This window comes from Struthio camelus, chromosome 4, assembly GCF_040807025.1.
Source record: "Struthio camelus isolate bStrCam1 chromosome 4, bStrCam1.hap1, whole genome shotgun sequence".
NCBI lineage: Eukaryota > Metazoa > Chordata > Aves > Struthioniformes > Struthionidae > Struthio > Struthio camelus.
The window spans coordinates 22,770,039-22,789,016 of record NC_090945.1 but is presented as its reverse complement, the minus strand read 5'-3'; the positions used below and the strand labels follow the sequence as shown (position 1 = coordinate 22,789,016).

Below are 18,978 nucleotides of genomic sequence, written 5' to 3'. Positions count from 1 at the left end.
ACAGGTGAAAAGTGCATGCCAATATCGAGTGATGACACTGGTTTAGAGAAAACAAACAGACAAAAAATGTACCCACCCCCACCACACAAACGTACATCCCAACTGAAGTTTCAGAAAGGCTGAACTATCCCTGACATGTTGTAAGGTTTTTTTTTAAGCCTACATTGCTTTTTAAAAGTCAACAGTAATGTGAAATTTGCACAGAAGCTCACTAAACTTAGGAAGCATTTTGCACTGCCCAGCTGAAGTCTTAAAGTGTCAAGAAGATGAGAAATGCATTTGTACATAAGCAGGTTTCATGGGGAAAGTCAAACTGAAATGCAAGTCAAACCCTGTGACTGCATACACAGACACGCACAGCGAGGCTTTCTGTTCCCAAGACTCTAAAATTAAAAGTTAAAATCTGGTGCCTCTTAGCTTTTTTTTTTTTTTTTTTTAAACACAACTTTCTTTCCTCGAAATCTGTGAAATATTGAACAAGGTCAGATTCTTACTCATATCAATTTAATTTCAGCCCTACAGCAGAAGAAAGTGTGTCATAGTCTCAACGGCTTTCCAAATATTGGGAAAGGTATGATTTTTATAGCATTTAAACAGTAGAAATTGCATGGTATGTTTTGTCTGCTTAATGCACAGGTAGCGTCCTACGTAGGGCCTAAGTGTACAACCATTATCAGAGAGCTATAATTTTTTGCATAATCCTAATGGGAAAGGTGTGGGGCTTTACTTCTCCATCCACCTTCTCTCCAAAACAGTCCCTGAACTCTGATGCTTAAAAAAAAAAAAAAAAAAAAAAACCTGCTAAGGGCTAAACACCCTGCTTGTGCTCGATTTGCCCATCATGAATACATTTCACTCCAGAACTGAGATACCAGATTTGGTCCAGGCTTCAGTACCTTATTTTTCACGTACCTGAAAGCATGCATGTTTTCCTCATTTCAGCTAAACAGGTTTTACTCTCTGTACTTTGCCAGCATTCTTTCTGGATTGCTTTCAAAAACTAAGGCCAGATCCTTCTCACAACAATTCTGAGCAGGGGGAGCAGGCTTCACACCACCAGTTTGACTCCATCCCACTATCCAGCAGTGCTCTAAATTAGCATTTCAAGAATATTTAGGCAAGCCATTATTTGCTCAGAGAACGAAACCTAGACAAGTACATCCAAATCGTGTAGATCAGAAAAAGCTACTTAAATACACTTGAAGATGATTTTGTTATTACTAACAAAGCAGAATTGTGGTTCCATCTCTGCACTCACTCTGGTACCAGAATAACAGTGAATGACATCCCATCGCATGATATATATTGCTAATAGGGAAAAGTGTTAAGTGAACATTATGTAGTTGATACATAACCTGGAATTCATTCATACACAGTAAGCAGCACAGTAAGCATACAAATACAGTTTCCAGCATTCGTCAGTGCATGAAAAGTTTTGTCAAAGAGATCACCTAATAAATTACTTCCAATAAGGAGCATGCCAAGGTTTATCCAAGCGCCCAACGACATATGAAGAGAGATTTTTCATACACTTGTCCCTCATGTAGCCCGACTGGTATGGAGGAGAGTATGTTTAACATACGGGAATGACCAACTGTAGGCAAGGCATTTACATGATTTCTTTGAGCTATGTGAACACTTATTCCAATCAGCACCTCATAAGAGTCATATAACCTAACTGCTGAGAGTATTTATTTTGTTAAGCAGTGGGCAACTCTAAAGATCCTGGAGAACTCAGATGCTACATTCCTGGCACATGTCCAGAAAAAAAACCCATAACAATAATGAAGATGTTTATGAACAGCATTTTCATGAGGAAGGAATATGAGCAGTGGCACATTTTTCAGGAAAGGGAACCTAGCTCTAAGCCTTTGGAAATAAGCCTGTACACTTAAATAAACTGCTGTGATACTGTGGCTTGTATATACTTGAAGGTTTTCAGAAATGAAACATGTTATTTAAACAAAGCTTTGTCTATGCCAGTTGAATATCAAGTGCAGATGTTGGCTAGCACAGGGAAAAAGCTTGCCTGGCAAACAGATGCTCCCTTTTCTCTGTTTAAAGTACACTTTTAAAATGAAAGACTCTTTACGCACAACACAAGCAGAACAAACTAAACCAACGCTTTCTGATGTATTGCTTTCAGATTGTTTTATGTGCTGCATAAGAATTAAGATTACTGCCTCTTAAGTATATGTATAACCTTTATCTGTCTAAACATTTACAGAGAAGTAGCCTCTGACGCAGTACCAGATCACCACCTTCCTAACAAGATTCCAGATCAGCAGAAGCAGTTTTCAACAATACATCCACATACCTTCACCTATACCTGGCAGTCTCCCCCAACACCCATAAACCTCACGTACAGAAAATAAGCTACTTTTCAATTATCAGCTACTCTATCTCAGCTGAGCACAAATAGATTCCTTTAGCCAGTACTCACCATTTACAAATAGTTCACAGGAAAATTCATTCATCCACGTGAAGGCCAAAAAGCACCAATCCCCATTATGAAATCCTGAAGATTTCCATTCTGTTTACTGTGATACTTCTCTCTCTTACAGCAGTGTTCACTAGCTAAGAAACTCTCTAAACGTTTTGCAAACTACCCAGCTTCAATAATACTGTGAGAGGGCCCTGGGGTAGTTACCCCTAATGAGGAATAATGAACAGCTGCTTTCTGCTCCAGGTGCACGCAATGACCAAAACTTGGTGCTAGAGCTTGGAGGTGCGGTTACACTTTCCCTTTAAAACAGTAAATAAAAATTAAAAAAAAAATCCCATCAAAACCATGTATGTGTGAAGTTATTGGAGTCAATGAAGCCTGCAAACGTCCCTAAGTATGCACTGAGGACAGATTTAACGATAAGAAGGTGCCATTGTTATTACTTCTTAAATAGCACTATGTTCTTTATTGATATACTGACTAATTTCTAACTGAGGCTGCAGGACATACTCCATCTTTGTGTTTTGCTTCAACAGTTTTGGGCGGTTCACTCTAACCTTTAGCAAGTTAACCCATAAAAGACAGAATGTTTGCATCTCAGTCACTCAACACGCACAGCTGCAGCACAGTGCCATGGAGTTGCCAGCAGAAAGCTATTGAACTTTTTTTTTTTAACCCAATAATCTTAAACTAGTCACCCCACCATTTAACACATGATCTCTCTGTTAGGGCTTTAGCCAAATGACTAGGCCATTGACTAGGCCCTGGCATGAAGTTAAGCTAACCGAGCAGCGTGTGAAAAACTAGTGGACTTGAGAAATTGCTGGATGAGACAGTTAACAGCGAGATATCGACAAAAGTTATAGATAGTGTCATGAAGGATGCATGCATTTCCCAAAGGGTGGAGGGGGAGCTAGAAAAGAAATGGCCAGACCTCAGAGATAACTGGAGGGGAGCACTGGGGACCTCTTGGAGACCAGTCTTGTGAGGCCAGCAATTGCACAGGTAACCATATCAGTAATACTCCCTAAGGCTGAGTTTACCTAGGTAACAGGTAACGGTATCAGAAATCCACAATTTGGGTAGGGATCTAGCAAAACTGGGACCATTAGGGAAAAAGCAATTAGGGAAAGGCCGTTTATTTTGGATGGGACTGGGGCAGAGAAAAGGAGATACAAGGATGGCAAAAAGGAAGGTCAGGAAATGGGAGAAGAGATAATAAGGTATGTGAATCATATGATGGGGGTGGTCTAGGGGAACCTGTTGGGCAGTCCTGCACTTGGTCACTGCAGGTGGAGTAGGACAATAAAACAAACCTGTTGTTCTGACAATACCTCAAGAGTCAAACCTGCTTCTTCAGTCAGCAGGACCAGAGGGGAAGGGGTGGGGTGGGAAGGGTGCTTTCTGTGGCCAGCAAGGCAGTACTTGAGTACAGAGTACTCAAGGCAGTACAGAGACGGGTCACGCTATCATGCACTGGTGCCCAGTCCTGGCCAGATGGCATTGGCGACTACCCACCCCTTCCTAGCACTCTCACCCTCCCACCAGCACATCCCAGTGCTGTGTACTTGTGCTGGTCAACTTCAGCAGGATTCAGTTTATTTTCCATCAGAACAGTGGTATTTAACACAGCTGTGTATGGTACAAGCTATGGAAAAAGGTGCCTTTTTCTTCTTTTTTCTTTAGCTTATAAATACTTAAGCACATTGCAATAAAAACCGTATGGAGGTTAAATGCTAAGTCGTACTTTCCCGCACAGCAAAGTGCAATGTTCTATTTAAAACAAAGTTTTCTTAACTCAGCATGCTATAAGGGATTTTTTCTTCTATGCAACACAGATCTCTTCATATTAGCAATGCATAGTGACGCTGCCTCCCTGTTTACAAGATCTCCAGTAGTGTAACTGTGCTCTAGGAAACTGGGTATTGTCTTCTCAGGTACTTGACAGTTTCCTAAAACCATTTCCGATTATTGAGGTTCTGAGTGTCTCCTTAGCTGCAGACCAATGGCTCTATTTAATAATGCTTTTAATGATAGCCATTGGCAGGCAGGCATGATTTTCTTTGCTCCCATCTTGCCAAAAGCCAGACGCTCCAGAAATATGAGTCTAAACAAGTGAGCCATTAGCGCCAACTGGAAATTGTCAATTGAGTTATATCTTTTCTGTCTTGTATTATATTGTTGCCTAGAGGTCTCTAGTTCTGCTCTTAATTTCTCTGGCGTGCCTGTTTTATTATCAAAATGTCACAGCTGAATAGCATATAGCAGTAGTTTTGTGCATTTACAAAAAACGTGCTAAAAAAAATTTGATTTTTCAAATCTCTGAGCCTTTTCTCTGAGGTTGTTACAACAGATAGTCTGAAATACATGTTTCAGAGCCCTGGCAGTTACGGGCCTGTCTGGCAATTCAAAGACATTAGAAAAGCTGTAACATTTTCTGGACATCAAGTCATTTGAATATTGAGTGGTTTCCAGGTTCTCTGGCTAATCTCCCAGATAGATAGTATTTCAATGTTGAAGAGAGAGAGTCCTATGTAGGGACAACACTTAACAAATAAATACGTTACAGAGGCAGCAAAATGACTGATTCTGTGGGATGCAGGAATACTTAGAAATATTGCAGGCGGAAGCTGGTAAAACTGCTATGGGATTTAAGACCTAGTTTGACAGCTACAGGACCTCCAATTCCCTTACGAAGTTTAAAGCTCTTAGCCCAAGTTTGCAAGTATTTTCAGTACCGTTATATTATAAGACCTGAATTAATATTCAACAGAAATTTTTATTGAGTAAAAATCACTGAATATACCCCAGAATTTGCACCAAGGAATGCATCTGAGTAGAATCCAGAAAAGTCTGGCTACTTTCCTCCCCGGTTTACTGTACAAAGCCTTATTTCATTCTTTCTCAGAACTTTTCTAACCTCTAATCCCCTTTAGTTAGCATGCATTTTATCTGTTTGTTACAGTTTCTGATGCAGCCTCAACTTTTATATCCATCATTGATGGAATTTTTCACCAGTAGGTTGCCATTTGCCAGTACGTGATGTATTCATATCCACACCTTGAGGCATTAGTATAGCAATAAAAAAAAAAAAAAACTCTTTGCACAAGCTGCTGAAATTACAACCAGAATGTACTAAGAGAGATAAAATGTTAACAATCAAAATCCCCTTAGGCAATTTTGGATGGGCTCCAAAACAATACTGTTCCCTCTTTTTATCAGAGGTAACCAATTTCTGCCGCCAGATATCACTTAGGCATATATTAAGACGACTAGAAGAAGGTCATTGAAATGAATTGTTGGAAGACATCTTAAATTTAACCCTTGGGATTTATACTAAAAAAAATCCGTCTTTACAGATGTACAGTCTTTTGGTCTTTCACAGACTCTTGAAATAGGAATTGAAACCAATGAAAACCCTAAATGAAATCTTTTAGCAGTCAGCTCCTGTTTTTAGGATATCCAAGCAAGAAAAATGATGAGACTTTCCAAGCAACCTAGAGTACAAGTCCTATACCTTCCTAGAAACATCTGCACGTTCATTAGACATTTCTAAAAATCATCTCCTTTTTCAAAATGAAAGCTGAGCTTTTTCCTGTACAATGCCTATAAAGCAGTTGTATTATTCTGCAGCTTCCCTCACCTCACCAGTACCAATGATACTTTGAATTGATAAGTACAGTTCAAAGAAGGTATGTATTGTAGAAGAGGATAAGAAAGCCAACACCTTTGCTGCATTATCTCTGTACTGTCAGCTACCACTATATTCACACCTTACTGTTTTATTGAAAAGGAGAAAGAGGTGAAAAATTATAGTTTAAAGAAGATATGGAAGATGTGAACACACATTTTTCTCTCTCACACGTCCATTTTATCTCCTCATAACCATTGTCTCAGTCTCCGAAACCAAGGTTTTATGAGAAGTTGCAGCTCAGCTGGAAAAAGTGTATTCCTATTTAGAAACTTCTCAAATATTATCCCAAATTATTAAGCAAAAGCATCTCTTTTCTCACTCACCTGACCTCAGCTGACTGCTGAAAGGAGATAGACTGGCTGGCAGCAGAGACAGCAAAATGAATGTTTCCCATAGATATAAGTATACATTTATGTATGTCGTGCAGACTTGAAATAACAACAACAACAACAACAACAACAATAGCTGTCATTGCTGCCAACATTAAAAAGTAGGTTCTGTAATGAATTGTCTCAGAATTGATGAATGCTCCCTCTGAGATTAATTTCACGTGATGGAACAACTGATCACACCAGATTCTGGCCGCAGAGCAGAACTTCAAGGATGCACTATTTTATAAAAATGAGATTTTTTGGTCAAATTTATCTGTGTACATCTCAAATAACTTGACTGGAGCCATACAAGCTGGGCACTAGGCCCATTCTACAGATGACAGGATGAAGGATAGGAATGTTCACTGTTTTCTAGCTCCCCCTTCCTTTCACACTTGACTACAAGTGGAAGAAACCAATTATCTGTCTGGCTACGCTATGTTAGCATTGGGATTGCTTTAAGGATTTTCAGCCAGATCAAAGAATCTGATCTTTCTGTAACAAGAGCCAACTGACAGACTCTCACAGCAACGACCTAGGTAGCAATACTGATTATTTTGCGCTCAGGAACTTGGAGCAGGCCCCAGAAAATCTAGTATTATCTCCTAATACAGGCTATTAGTAGTCTTTAAATTTCTCTTAGGCCTTAGCCCTTATCTGAAAAAAGAATACTGCATTTATCTGGTTCCCTTTGTCTTGCTTCTTTACAGAGTAAGGGTCTTTTCATGGTGGGGGGAACTGACCACAAAGATGATCCTTCACTGTAGCAGCTCACTAAATATTTTCTAACCGAAGTACTTTTTTTTAACTGAGCAAGTATCAATGCACCTATTTTGGCAGAAATCAAGAAGGCTCCTGGAAGTGGGAAGCTTGAAAAACTCCATTTAAATTACTCAAGGACTTTATAAGAAGCCACTTCTGCAAAAATACGTAACAGACAACCTTTTCTTCTGATTCAGACTGTGCATGCTCGTGCTGTAGCACTACACTTTAACTAAGTCACTATAAAATCGAAAACCCTGTAATTACATCTTCTCCATTAATCATCATTATCTCAATCTCCTTTATTTGTCTAATTACCAGCTCAGAAAGATTGATCTGGCATCTAAAAATCAGATCAAGTTCTTTTTGTTTCTGTAGGTCAGTATCATTGACAAAAAAGTGTAATTAACTTTAGTTTTGGGGTTTTCTGGGAAGGATTTCTGGTTCTGTTGTTGCTTTTTTGAGAGCCTACGAAGAGAAAATATTGCTAATGTTTTGCAGATATACTGGTGTCAAACTGCTGACAGAAGGAGGAAGTTGGCTTTAGCTAGTATAATTAACTGATAGGATCTTCAAAACTCATAGGGCATGTGCTCTGTAGAGAACAGCAGTACCTTGCTGCCACACTCGATTCAAATATTGCCCTCAGAATGGGCCTATGTGATGTGACCTTCTCAGATTTGAGAACTGCCGCACAATTTTAATTGCTAGGATAGAAGTGAACTTTACGTACTGGAGGGAATCTACTTGGGATACTGCCTCTTTCCTACTGATTTGGAAAGCTGAAAGGTTCCTGTTACAAGGATCAGGAAAGCACTCAAGTGCTACCAACCATGACGCACTATCTGCAATGCAGTGAGGAAGTGTAAGGCTATCCTTTAAGCTGTGCTTATAATTCCAACTATAAATCCTTCATACGGAGACTGTAAAAACTGTGACATTCGAGGGATGAAACTCAGCCTTGTACCTAGAAACCCGTAGCCTCTGTTATCTTTCTTTGTGGCCTTGAGCAAATTGTATCATCTCTCCGTTTTTATACCCATAAAACTGTGTGGTTGATGCTCACATTACAGTGACATGGCAAGGATCAATTAGCTAATGTTTTTAAAAGCTTTCCAATGAAACACCACAGCACTGTAACTAGTAATACTGTCTATTGTTCCAGTTATTGACTGTGGAATTGGCCTCATGTAAAAGAGACAAAAGATAAGCTGTCTGCAGAACAGAGAAGGAGAATGGAGGAAGTAGAGTTTCAGTCATAAAACGAACTGATTCATTTTCAGGAGTAGCTCACATCAGCACAGTATTTTTAACATAGTAAATATCACGTAGTAGTAACTTTAGGTGTCTTGCTGGGGGAGGATGAGATGATTTGGTAAGGAGACATGTACCGAAAAGAAGGAATCAGAGGAAGGCAGAGAACAAGCTCTACAGAGTGGAGGGAAGAGGTGAGCATCTGAGTGGTGGAGCAGGGAGTAGCAGCACCGTATTCTGACAGATAACTGAAAAGATCTAGTAAAAGAGAAGCCTCAGACTGCTTTCTCTTCTTGCTTCTCTAAAACACTTAGATCTTGGTGCCAGCTACTCATTCTCAGAGATAAGTACTGTGAACTGCTAAGGCATTTTAATGAAAATGGTATACTCTTAATACCTCTGGCACTTCCATTCTCTGAAGTACTCCTGTTACACACTTTTGGCAGATTGTATAAGACTTCTGCGATGTAAAGTAGCTCTGCCTTTTTATGTGTGAAAAGCTGGTCTTATGCCTCAAAGAGCTGGGACATAGTGATGCAGAAAGATGTCAATTTGACAGGACTAAAACACGAAGATCCTCTATTTAACCACAGATGAGAGAGCAATTACTCTCCTATGTTGCCTCGTAGCGTACCTCAGAGCCCTGATCTTGAGAAACCCATTGAAGAAGAGATCAGTAATGTACCAACTGACGACTTAATATAGGGAAAGCCTTTATGATATATGTACCTGTTCACATATTGAAATCATCAAACATACGAATTTATTTAAGTAAAGAGACCTGTAATGCCTCCTGACCTCAACTTTGTATTAACCATGGCATGTTTCCGTCTTCGTAGCACCTTTGGGTGACAGCTGCCCAGAAGCAAAGGTTCTGTTCTGCTATTTTCATTATTGGGATTATTTGATCTGCATTAAAATAAAAACTAGATCCTTTCCTACTTATTTTTTGGTAGGGGGAGAAAAAAAAAAAGAGAGAGAGAGAAATATTCTCTTAGGGCTTATGGCATTGACATTGCACAAGGAACACCTACACTTAGATTCCAGCCTGCATGACAAAGAACAAAACCTCCTACTTGTGTCTTCCATATCACAGTCAAATGCTGTACAACCAGGCCCAGAAATCAGTGTGCACGTACTTTTCTGCCTGGATTGTAGAATATTTAATTATTTATTTAAAGTGGTTTGGTTCCAGCAGGAAATAAACAATGCCCGTAGAAACAATCACTCTTGTGCCTACATCTATGTTTCCAAACATAAACTCAAAAAAATCAGGTTTGATGAATCAGGCTTTGCAGATTCATCTGCATCTGCTTTACAGAACACCCAGATCTATTTCAAACTGCAGTGATGGCTTTTAGAGGCATTTCACTTCAAGGGTTCTCATAATGGGCCAGCATACATCAGCCTGCAACGCTAGCATTTCTTGGAGTGTCAAGGTTTTACCAGTTAAATAATTCTATTAAAGGATGAATAGGTTGTATAGTAATATTCCCTCCCTCTTCCCTCGTTGTAATCACTGCTCTAAGTGGTAAAGGTGGAATTAAAAAAATCTAGCACTGCTCTTTAGGATTTATTTGAGCGAGAGTATTGCTGTAAACATTTTGAAATTACGTTTTTTTTGGTTTTGACTGCCAGCACATAGGAGCACTATACTATTCTAATGAGTCCCCTAACCTGCAGTTTTCCATCTTTCTCTCACGATTTCAGACTCCTGGGACACTTTGATCATGTTGTGAAAACGGTGAGGAACTGACCTGGAGGTGCAAAGACTGTTCCTGCAGGTGAGTAAGCCTGAACAGAACTGCCTCAGCAAGGCCCCTCTGAGATTGCAGAAACTAGTTATTAGTTCAGGGTTCTTAAAACACATGTATGTAAGGACCAGAATAGTCATTGTTCTGACACAGGTAAAGTTATCAAGAAAAACTACCTGAGAGAGACAGCTAGATTGTTTTTTTTCCAATGATTAGAGTGAATTTAAACTCTTAACAATAGGCTAATTTTAGTTAACCTTCACAGAACCCCTTAGTTCACATGTTCTCCGGAGTCCAGTGACACAGTGTGAAAATTACCAACATAAAGAATAGTAATGAGGGTATGAATATGGAAATTGCCCTGTCAGAGTCAGAAGTGCACATACACACACTATACCTACAGGCAGCCACAAGGCCGACCAAAGGATCAGAAGTAAGCCTGCAAATACAAGATCAGGCATGCTACCAATCCCTATTATTGCACGTAAAGATACCCTGCTGTATTCAAACTCCTATTCAGAGTAAGTCTTTTCAGTAGTGTTAGATTTAGGGAGTGCTGTCTGTGGAGGTTTCATAAATTAATGTGGGCAGCTGCTAGGACTCAGAAAATAAAGTCAAGCAATCAGTTATTCAGAAAGAGCAAACAGACACCCTGTCACTGTTTTACTGTTTTGCTTTCCAAACTATTTACACATTCATTTAATAAATAAACCATCTTCCTAATTTACTAGAATATGTTACTTTAAAATATTTTGATCAAAGCCAAAGGAATATCTGTGTGTCACTTTAAAAACAAAAGAAGCTAATAACTGATTGCTTATAGCTTACCTTCTCTTGTGTGCATGTAAGAAAGGGAAAGAGAAAGCTAGAGACTGAAATATGCAAAGGTACTTTTCCCTTGTTTTAGATGAGGTATTTGGAGAAGAACGTTCTTTTTGCTGTATCTAAGGAGCCCTCCTGCGAGGCTAGGCCACCGCCCTCTTTGCTTGGAGCACCGTTTAGCTAACCTGCTTAAACGTTTTGTTTTCCTGCAAGAGTTGTGATCCACTGTCATTGTCTGTGTATGAGTTAAGTGAACCAATAAAAGAGCTGCTGATTACTGGATATCTCAAAGTTTTGGTCTGTCGCTTTTCTCTCCTCCCAACACGCCACTCAATCTCCTTCAGTTAGAATCCTCTTGTGACCAATGTCAGCATCTCAGGATGCTGCATATGAAAGCTGTGTTGAGAACTGTACTTTTCCCAGGACCATTTTTAAACTATCTTTTCAATATCATGAACAAACATTGTTTAAAAAGACAGACACAAAGTCACGTGAACTCAACAGACGCCCAATTCAGAAGATGCTCAGTTTCCTAAAGTCTGTAGGGATAATATAGCCCCACTAGGGAAGCCCTTAGCATTTGGGGGGATGATTGCTGAAAGTAAAATGTATTTGGTCTCAGATCTGGAAAAAAAAAGGATGTAAGCCCTTAGTATGGGCCTACAGTAGAACTTAGTTTCCTGATATCTAGTCTGCGGGTGACCTGTATCTCATTTTTGAATTGAGAGTGTCCCAGGAATCTAGCATTTGCTTTTGCTTGTGTACTGAGGCAAGTCATTCTTAACAAAACGGACAGCTTAGCAATGCACAACTATAGCCTGAGCCTCGCATTACTACCCAATATCCATAGCGGAGTTTCATTTCTTCTACTCAATGGTAGCCGGTAACCTGGTGGTTTGAGCGCTCTCTGAGAGAAAGATGGCTGCTGCTCTCAGGACAACTTACGCATTTTATCTTCCTCTTTTGTTGTTTATGTATGCCACAGTCCTTGAGTAGGAGGACCATGCCACGCTCTCAAATACAAGATGAGTGCCATTCTCCTTCCACCCTCATGGAATTGTTCTGCCAGACAGCCCTTCAAAAAGGAATTCATAAATAAGGAAACATAACAAGCTACATCCCTTAGCAGTATCACTGGGATCTGAGGCAGGAATCAGGCAGAACTGGAGCCGCATCCAAAACTGTGATTACAAAACTAATGCTCAGCTATTAGCCCTTCTGAAGAGGTGTCCACATTTCTTGATTTTTGAAGTGCCCAAAGCACTTAAAGTTTTCTTTCAGTGTAGGCCCAGAGGCATTTAGAGGATGGCAGAATAGCTGTGTTCTCAGCTCATGCTAAAACTCTAGTGCAGTTCAGAGAGCAGATGTTCAGATACCTATTTTGCCTGAGGAAGTTAAACAAGCATGCCGACAAGTCACTAAGCTCCTGATGTTCACAAATCTCTCCTTCAGGGCAGCGCAAAGTGGAGGCATCACTTACAATCCTCAGAAAACAAACATGGGGGCACAACAAAACATGCAGTGAGAGGGTGAAAACTGAATTCAAGACAGGTTTTCTGACAATGGAAGGACATACAAGTCAATCACAACTCAGCACAGCGGCTTTGCAAAGAGGACTATTAGAAAGGCATCTCGCTATCACAGGCTACTGTGATAATTCAGGGACCGCCTGAATGGATTAACCTAGTATCATAAGAAAGGAGGAGAGTCATGAGTAGCCAGGATAAGGACAGGCCTGCTGAGCAAAAGGACAATTGTGATAAATAAAGTGAAGTGCATGTTCCAGGGATATGCACTGAGCATGAGGGGGAACCTTGTGCTAAATCTAACACTGTCTCTACCAGTCTTCATATTCAGGTTTTATGACACACTATTCAACCTGTTTCATTCAGGGCACAAGTCAGAGTTTCTGTGACATCAATCAGAGCAGCTCTGCTGTCTGACCTAATACTATGCTCTGGACGATGAGCAGCTTCTTACCCATAACAGCCTCTCACACTTTGCAGACAGTTGTAGCACAGATCATCAGCTGCTTCCTACACCAATTTCTAGGGGTGATGCCATTTTGCTTATACAATGAGCTCCATAACACTTTTGGCTCATCTATCACCTAGCAGAGGATGGTGGCATTTTCTTTGGGAATCCTGTGGTATAGTGTATTTGAAATAGTTAGTGGCTGCCATGTTCAGAAAGCCAGCATAGGGAATACATATACATACATCAACAGGAAGAGAACACACGCTAAAAATGGGGCAGTAGTATGTCATGGCTGAATAGGCAATATCACCAGTACCTAAGGTAACATCATTGTGTCTATACACAACTGAAATTCGATCTTTGCAGTTGCTTTGCCCTAAGGTAATTCCCCAGAATGACTCTTGAGCAAGGGAGGCAAGAGCTCAGTAGTCCACGAGCATCCTCCTTCACAAATGTGTTGATATACTCTTACTTTTCTTCACTGAAACTGTAGGCATCCTTATCCTACCATCACGTTCCATAGCTGAAACCTTTGTTTCTTGCCCTGGTACTTACTGTGCTTCCAGTGCATAGCACATGGCAACAATTTTAAATGGTGTTTTAGTTAGTGCCTTGCTGTAGCATCACAGAGGCGTGTAGCTGGCAGCAACCTCTTCTCCATCCTTACTTAGGGTTTCACTTCAGTTCAGATACTAGCATTCAGTAGTATCTTTGCCTAAAAAACAAGCTGTCAGGCACAGGAATATGGGCTCTTACCTCCACTATAAGGCTGGTTGTTGCCAGCATGGTCCCTTGATTACATGTGTCACTTAGCCATCTGTGACTACCAGTGCCTTGGTCCAGGGCAGGTGTCTTCTCAGAGTCAATGCTACAAATGCCTGAGAAAGGTGGGAAAAGGTGTGGTAAAAAGGTGGAGTGGTCTCTTCCTTTTCTGCTCAGAGATGTTTTGTTCGCTCCGAACTCTCCTTCAATGCAGGAAGCTCTTTATTGTAACTTTGTTCCCCTCCCCCTCCTGCACTGGCTTGCAATGACACTGGCAAATACCTCACAGTTGGCAGGAAAACCTGGTTATGCACACCACTGTTTTTTTCTGCATGAGACAGCACCTTTCCACTATGGGTTGAGTTCAAGGCATAACAGATGTGAGTAATTGTAAGACCTAGACCTCAAGTGTATTTAGCTGTTATGAGGTGCATGAGATTCCTGACAAATCCTGGAGTGCAATTTAAGTTGATTTTTGGGATGACATCCTGTGGCTGTGCAGACTCAGCCCTTGCTGTTTTAACCCTCTAGGGAAGAGAACCTTGTCCCAACCATTTGCCCCACTTACAAACTGTGTTGACTAATTAGAAGCCATTATGAGAAAGGCCAAACGGGCCAAATTCCCACTTAGTACATAAAAAGGTTCAGTCCCTTAGCTGGGTTCTGGCAACATGGATATACAGCTCTTTTACCTTGTAAACCTTGCTGTCTATCAATATGTCTTTTTTGCACTGATGCTTCTCCCCTCACACTCTGGGACTAAATAGTCTCCTCTTCTCCAAACTTACTCTCTGTAGTGCCTTTTGCCTGGGCTCAGAGTCTGGACAAGAACATGCTGGATACAAGCAGCCTTGTACTGCTGTTCTGGAGCGCACAAACAGGTAGAACTGCTGCGTTTTCCTCATTTTATATGCACGCTATCTTGGAAGCGGTTCCTTACAACACTCCTACTCGTCCTGTTCAGCCACTGCTACCTGTGTGAGACAGGGAGAGGGAAAGGGTCCTCGCTGGCTATAAAGAGGATTCCTTACAAAGGAAGCATAGATAGTCCTCAGTAGAGATAAGTCTCATGGGGATCAAACACTCCTCAAACTTCTGTACAGGCATGTCAGGCCTCTACTACTGCAGCTGTCTCCAGGGGAAACAGGCATTTAGAAGTTAGGCATTGAGGCACTGGACTTCTAACCCTCTGCATCCTTTCTGAATTTCACCCAGAGTTCTCTGTATTTTACCAAAAATCTGTAAGGAAGAAAGAAGCTGAATCTCCTGAAGCTATGTGGATCGCTCCCCCAGCTACTGTGGTTAATTTTTTGACTAATGGTCTTTTCCTAAGATGAGTTGAAGAGTTAACGCTTATAAAATACAACTGTACAAATTAAGAAAAAAGCCCTGAAAAAATGAAACAACTAAGTTTTCTGCGAGCACACAGTCCCAGGAGACATTACAAAGGGCTAATAGCACACCGAAGAAACAGTGAAGTTAATCTTTGCGACAATGAACTCCAGGAGAGAGAAGTTTATTTTCTTAACTGTGTCCTGTGAGCCTGTTTTCAGAAAATGGAACCAGTCTGATCCCTCTAGGTATGTGTATAGTGTATATTCAAGATTCAGCAACGGGACATTTTTAGCCTCTGAAGCATTCTGTTCCTTACTCACATTAAAAAAGAGTACATGAAAGCACTGGGTTCCTTTCCGTTCAGAACAAATCGCTTCTTCCTGCGCTCTCCTAAATAGAAAACATGATTACAGAAATCCACCAGGAGGCAGCACATTAAAACATTAGGCCATAAAAAGACATCCAAACCAATAAAAAAAATCACTCCTCCGAAATCCTCAACTTGCTACTTAGTAAATATATTCTCCCCACTCCCTTTGTAGTCATTATGCTTTATACATTGGACTCTTCTTATCTACATACCTGTACATTAGTAGTAATTCCAGTGCTTTCAAACGGCTTACTGCAGGCACGCAGAGTTAAAACAGAAGTCAAACTGATTTCTGGAGCAGCATTTAGTTGAAAAAATGAGTAAACCAAGCAGTTAGCATTGATATGACAAAATATAAAACTACCCAACAGACTAAACCACTTTTATTTCCTTTGAGGCTCACTGAAATATTCTAAATCTCTGAGCTCTCTCATAGCCATTTTTTGGTTTTGTTTACACATACATATATACATAGCAAAATGCCACCAAAAAAGCATTCTTTAAGTGCTGAATTTTTCATAGAACAGGAATACTCTCTCTCCTTCAACAGGCAATACTCCTGGATCACAGTCGCGCTGAAACCAGAACTATAAGTCTGATTCATAACTATGCTACTCTTGGCACGGAACCGGAGAAACAATTCAGCTCTGTATTTCATGACCCATGAAAGACGGAAGCTCTGTTCTCTCCTCCGCCCACTCAGCCCCTTTTTTCTAATGGTATGAAGGACTCTTTCCAGTTGTGGCTCAGCATCAGTTGAGTGCCTAAAAATCACAATAGGTACACATGAAAGCTTTTAAACTAGTATGTTATTTTAAATCTCAACTATTTATGTACTTCCAATCCATTTTAAGCTCTGCAACTGTAAACATAAAATAATGCTTCTACAGCATCTTGTCTTACAGGTCAAGCATATGGAACACAGCAAGAAGGCTACAGAAAAGTGCAAACTCCCTAAATCATTTCTAAAAACGTACCTACAAGTACAAGCTATGTGCAAAAACCATCAACAAAAGTACAGCATAAATAGTATATAATGAGGTCCTTAAAAAAGGTGATTAGGAAGAACTAATCAAAAGACAAATCAGGTAAGCAAACTTTTGTAGTTTCAAATTGCAAGCTGGGCTTGTAAGAGACTGTATCTGTGCCTTTGATTTCTCAATTCAAAACAGACACTACACATTTTCCAATGCAAAACCACAATTAACTGTGAAATTAAAACGCAAGCACAATGTCAGCAGAAATCACAAATTTATTAATCCTTAAATATATCCATCATTTACCATTATGGCAAGAAATATGTACACTGTGTCCCATGGTAAACTGCAGTGTTCCAAAATGACAGAAGATTAAGTGTATAATTCAATTGTGGTGGAGAGAACAATTCACAATTTCCTCACATCTCGGTGTGGAAGACAAACTTGATCTACAGTAATATTTCAACACCACATGCTGTGTTAGATGTATAAAAAACCACCCTACACCTAATTTGTTAATTTTAAATACAGTTATGCCACTTATAGCCGCTTCACAAAAAAAATAAAAATGAATGAGAAAAAAAAAAAAGGAGGCCATTACTTTTTTCACAGATCCCATTGACAAGTTAATATGGCTCAACACATTTATTGTAGATGCTTATTTTAAATATATATTGTTTAAAATTATGTAGTAATTATTAGAGAAGCTTAAATCCATCTACCATACATCCACTAGTAACAACACCAAAATGTTTAAGAACTGCTTTTGATCAGTAATCAATACAGAAAGGTGAAATTATACAAATTAGGAAGCTTTCCCATTTTAAAAACTTCCAGCGGCAGAGTTGTAAATTGTTAACTGCTAAAAAGAACATTGATTGAGATATCATGCAGTATACAGCGCTGCAGAAAACAGTTAGCCCTGTTGGTAATAAAACAATTAACAAATGAAAAAGAGAAATAATCAATCCCTGTATTTTTCTATTATAACTGGAAGGGAATAAATCTAAATGCTTGCAAGAATATACTTTCACAAATACATAAGGGAAGCAAAAATAGTCCCTGTTAGGAGGTTTCTGTTCTAAACTGACAGGAAAGCATTCCCTGCACAGTGCACAGATTTTTGCAGCCATGAATAAAAAGTCCAAACAAATTGGTAATGCTGCGAAAATTGTTGTTCTTAATATTGCACACTGTGCAATGATTTTAATAAGCCAAGAGCAAGTTGGGGGGGGGGGGGGGGGGGAGAAGGGGAAGGAAAAAGGAAGGGGGAACAAATAAACCTGTGGTAAAGTGCTATAGTTTTATTAGAAACCGGATGTATTCATAATATATTTCCCAGAAAAGCAACAGCTACGTTGGAAAGTAAATAAACTCTTCATGCTAAGCTTTTAAGGCCTAATATTCCTAGAGAATACTAACCACACAACTGGGCTATAGCTTAAACAAAATTTTAAAATATTCTAAAGCCTCCTTAAATTTACAGGACACCCTAAAAGCAATAAAAATCTGTTTTTCTTTATCCATTTCAATAATCAAAACCTGCCTCTCAATCATCACTTAGTTCCTCACAATTTTTACTTTTGCTTTAACATCCAATATAAATTTTCAATTAGCATAGTAAGAAAGCAAAGGTGAAGACTCAAAGAAAAAAAAGAAGTTGCTGACTTAGCCAGATCATTGACAGTTAATTCAGAACTGACCAAGCCAGCAAATGATGAGATTTTTCCAGTTTATATGGACTAATAACTAGTTGGAACAAAGTCAAGGTATGATCATTCCCACATTTATCAGCAATTTTGTCCATCTACGTGCCATAATAAAAATCTGTTTTACAGTAACAGAGCTGTCAGTGGAAATCCTATCCCTTTCTACCAGAGCCAAAGTAAAATCCAAGAACGTGGGGAAAAAGGAGGAGTCAAAAAACAGTTCTTAAAAAAAGAGGGTAATTGAATTGGGGGGGGGTATTTTTTTGTTTTTTGTTTTTTTTTTTTAATAAACGGGACAGTTTTTAAAGTCGTCTGTCAAAACTTGGCATAAGCGGAGAAAAAATGATAAATGTATTCTGTATCTACTGCTGTACACCAAATGGTTTTTTGACGTTTATGCCTTGCTATTTTCTATTTGCATGGAACATCAGCTTCATTGAAATGTTAACAGTGTACAGATGGCATATGCAGCAAAATGGTGCATCACAAATGTGTTACATGAAGAACCTCCACAGCTTCATGCACTCAGAAACATGCATGAAGGGAACAGGATGGCCAAGATGGTAATCAACCAGGTGCGTTGGGTACAGATAATGCAAGAGCGGCACCGCTGATATTTTTAGCTAGAAGGAGGAAGGAGAAAAAAAAAAAAAAAAAAGATTGCCATTACTGAGGTAACAACACCACCAGATAATAATACATGCTCAAGTGTTAGCCAACACTATTAAATAAAAATCTTCTCCAG

At 39.6% G+C, this 18,978-nt stretch overlaps 1 protein-coding gene and 1 long non-coding RNA gene across 12 annotated transcripts in view; both read right to left on the bottom strand.

Annotated features, from left to right (window-relative positions):
* The window catches only part of LOC138067155 (uncharacterized), a 75,220-nt gene extending 61,268 nt beyond the window's left edge, over positions 1–13,952 (bottom strand). The window contains exon 1 of the long non-coding RNA XR_011140873.1: positions 13,837–13,952. This is a non-coding gene — a long non-coding RNA (uncharacterized lncRNA). The remainder of the gene's footprint in view (positions 1–13,836) is intronic.
* A 2,829-nt stretch (positions 13,953–16,781) lies between these two features.
* The window catches only part of CAMK2D (calcium/calmodulin dependent protein kinase II delta), a 191,296-nt gene continuing 189,099 nt past the window's right edge, over positions 16,782–18,978 (bottom strand). For all 11 annotated transcript variants that reach the window (XM_068941771.1, XM_068941786.1, XM_068941773.1 and 8 more), the window contains one exon: positions 16,782–18,856. The gene's annotated coding sequence lies outside the window, so the exon portion shown is untranslated. The remainder of the gene's footprint in view (positions 18,857–18,978) is intronic.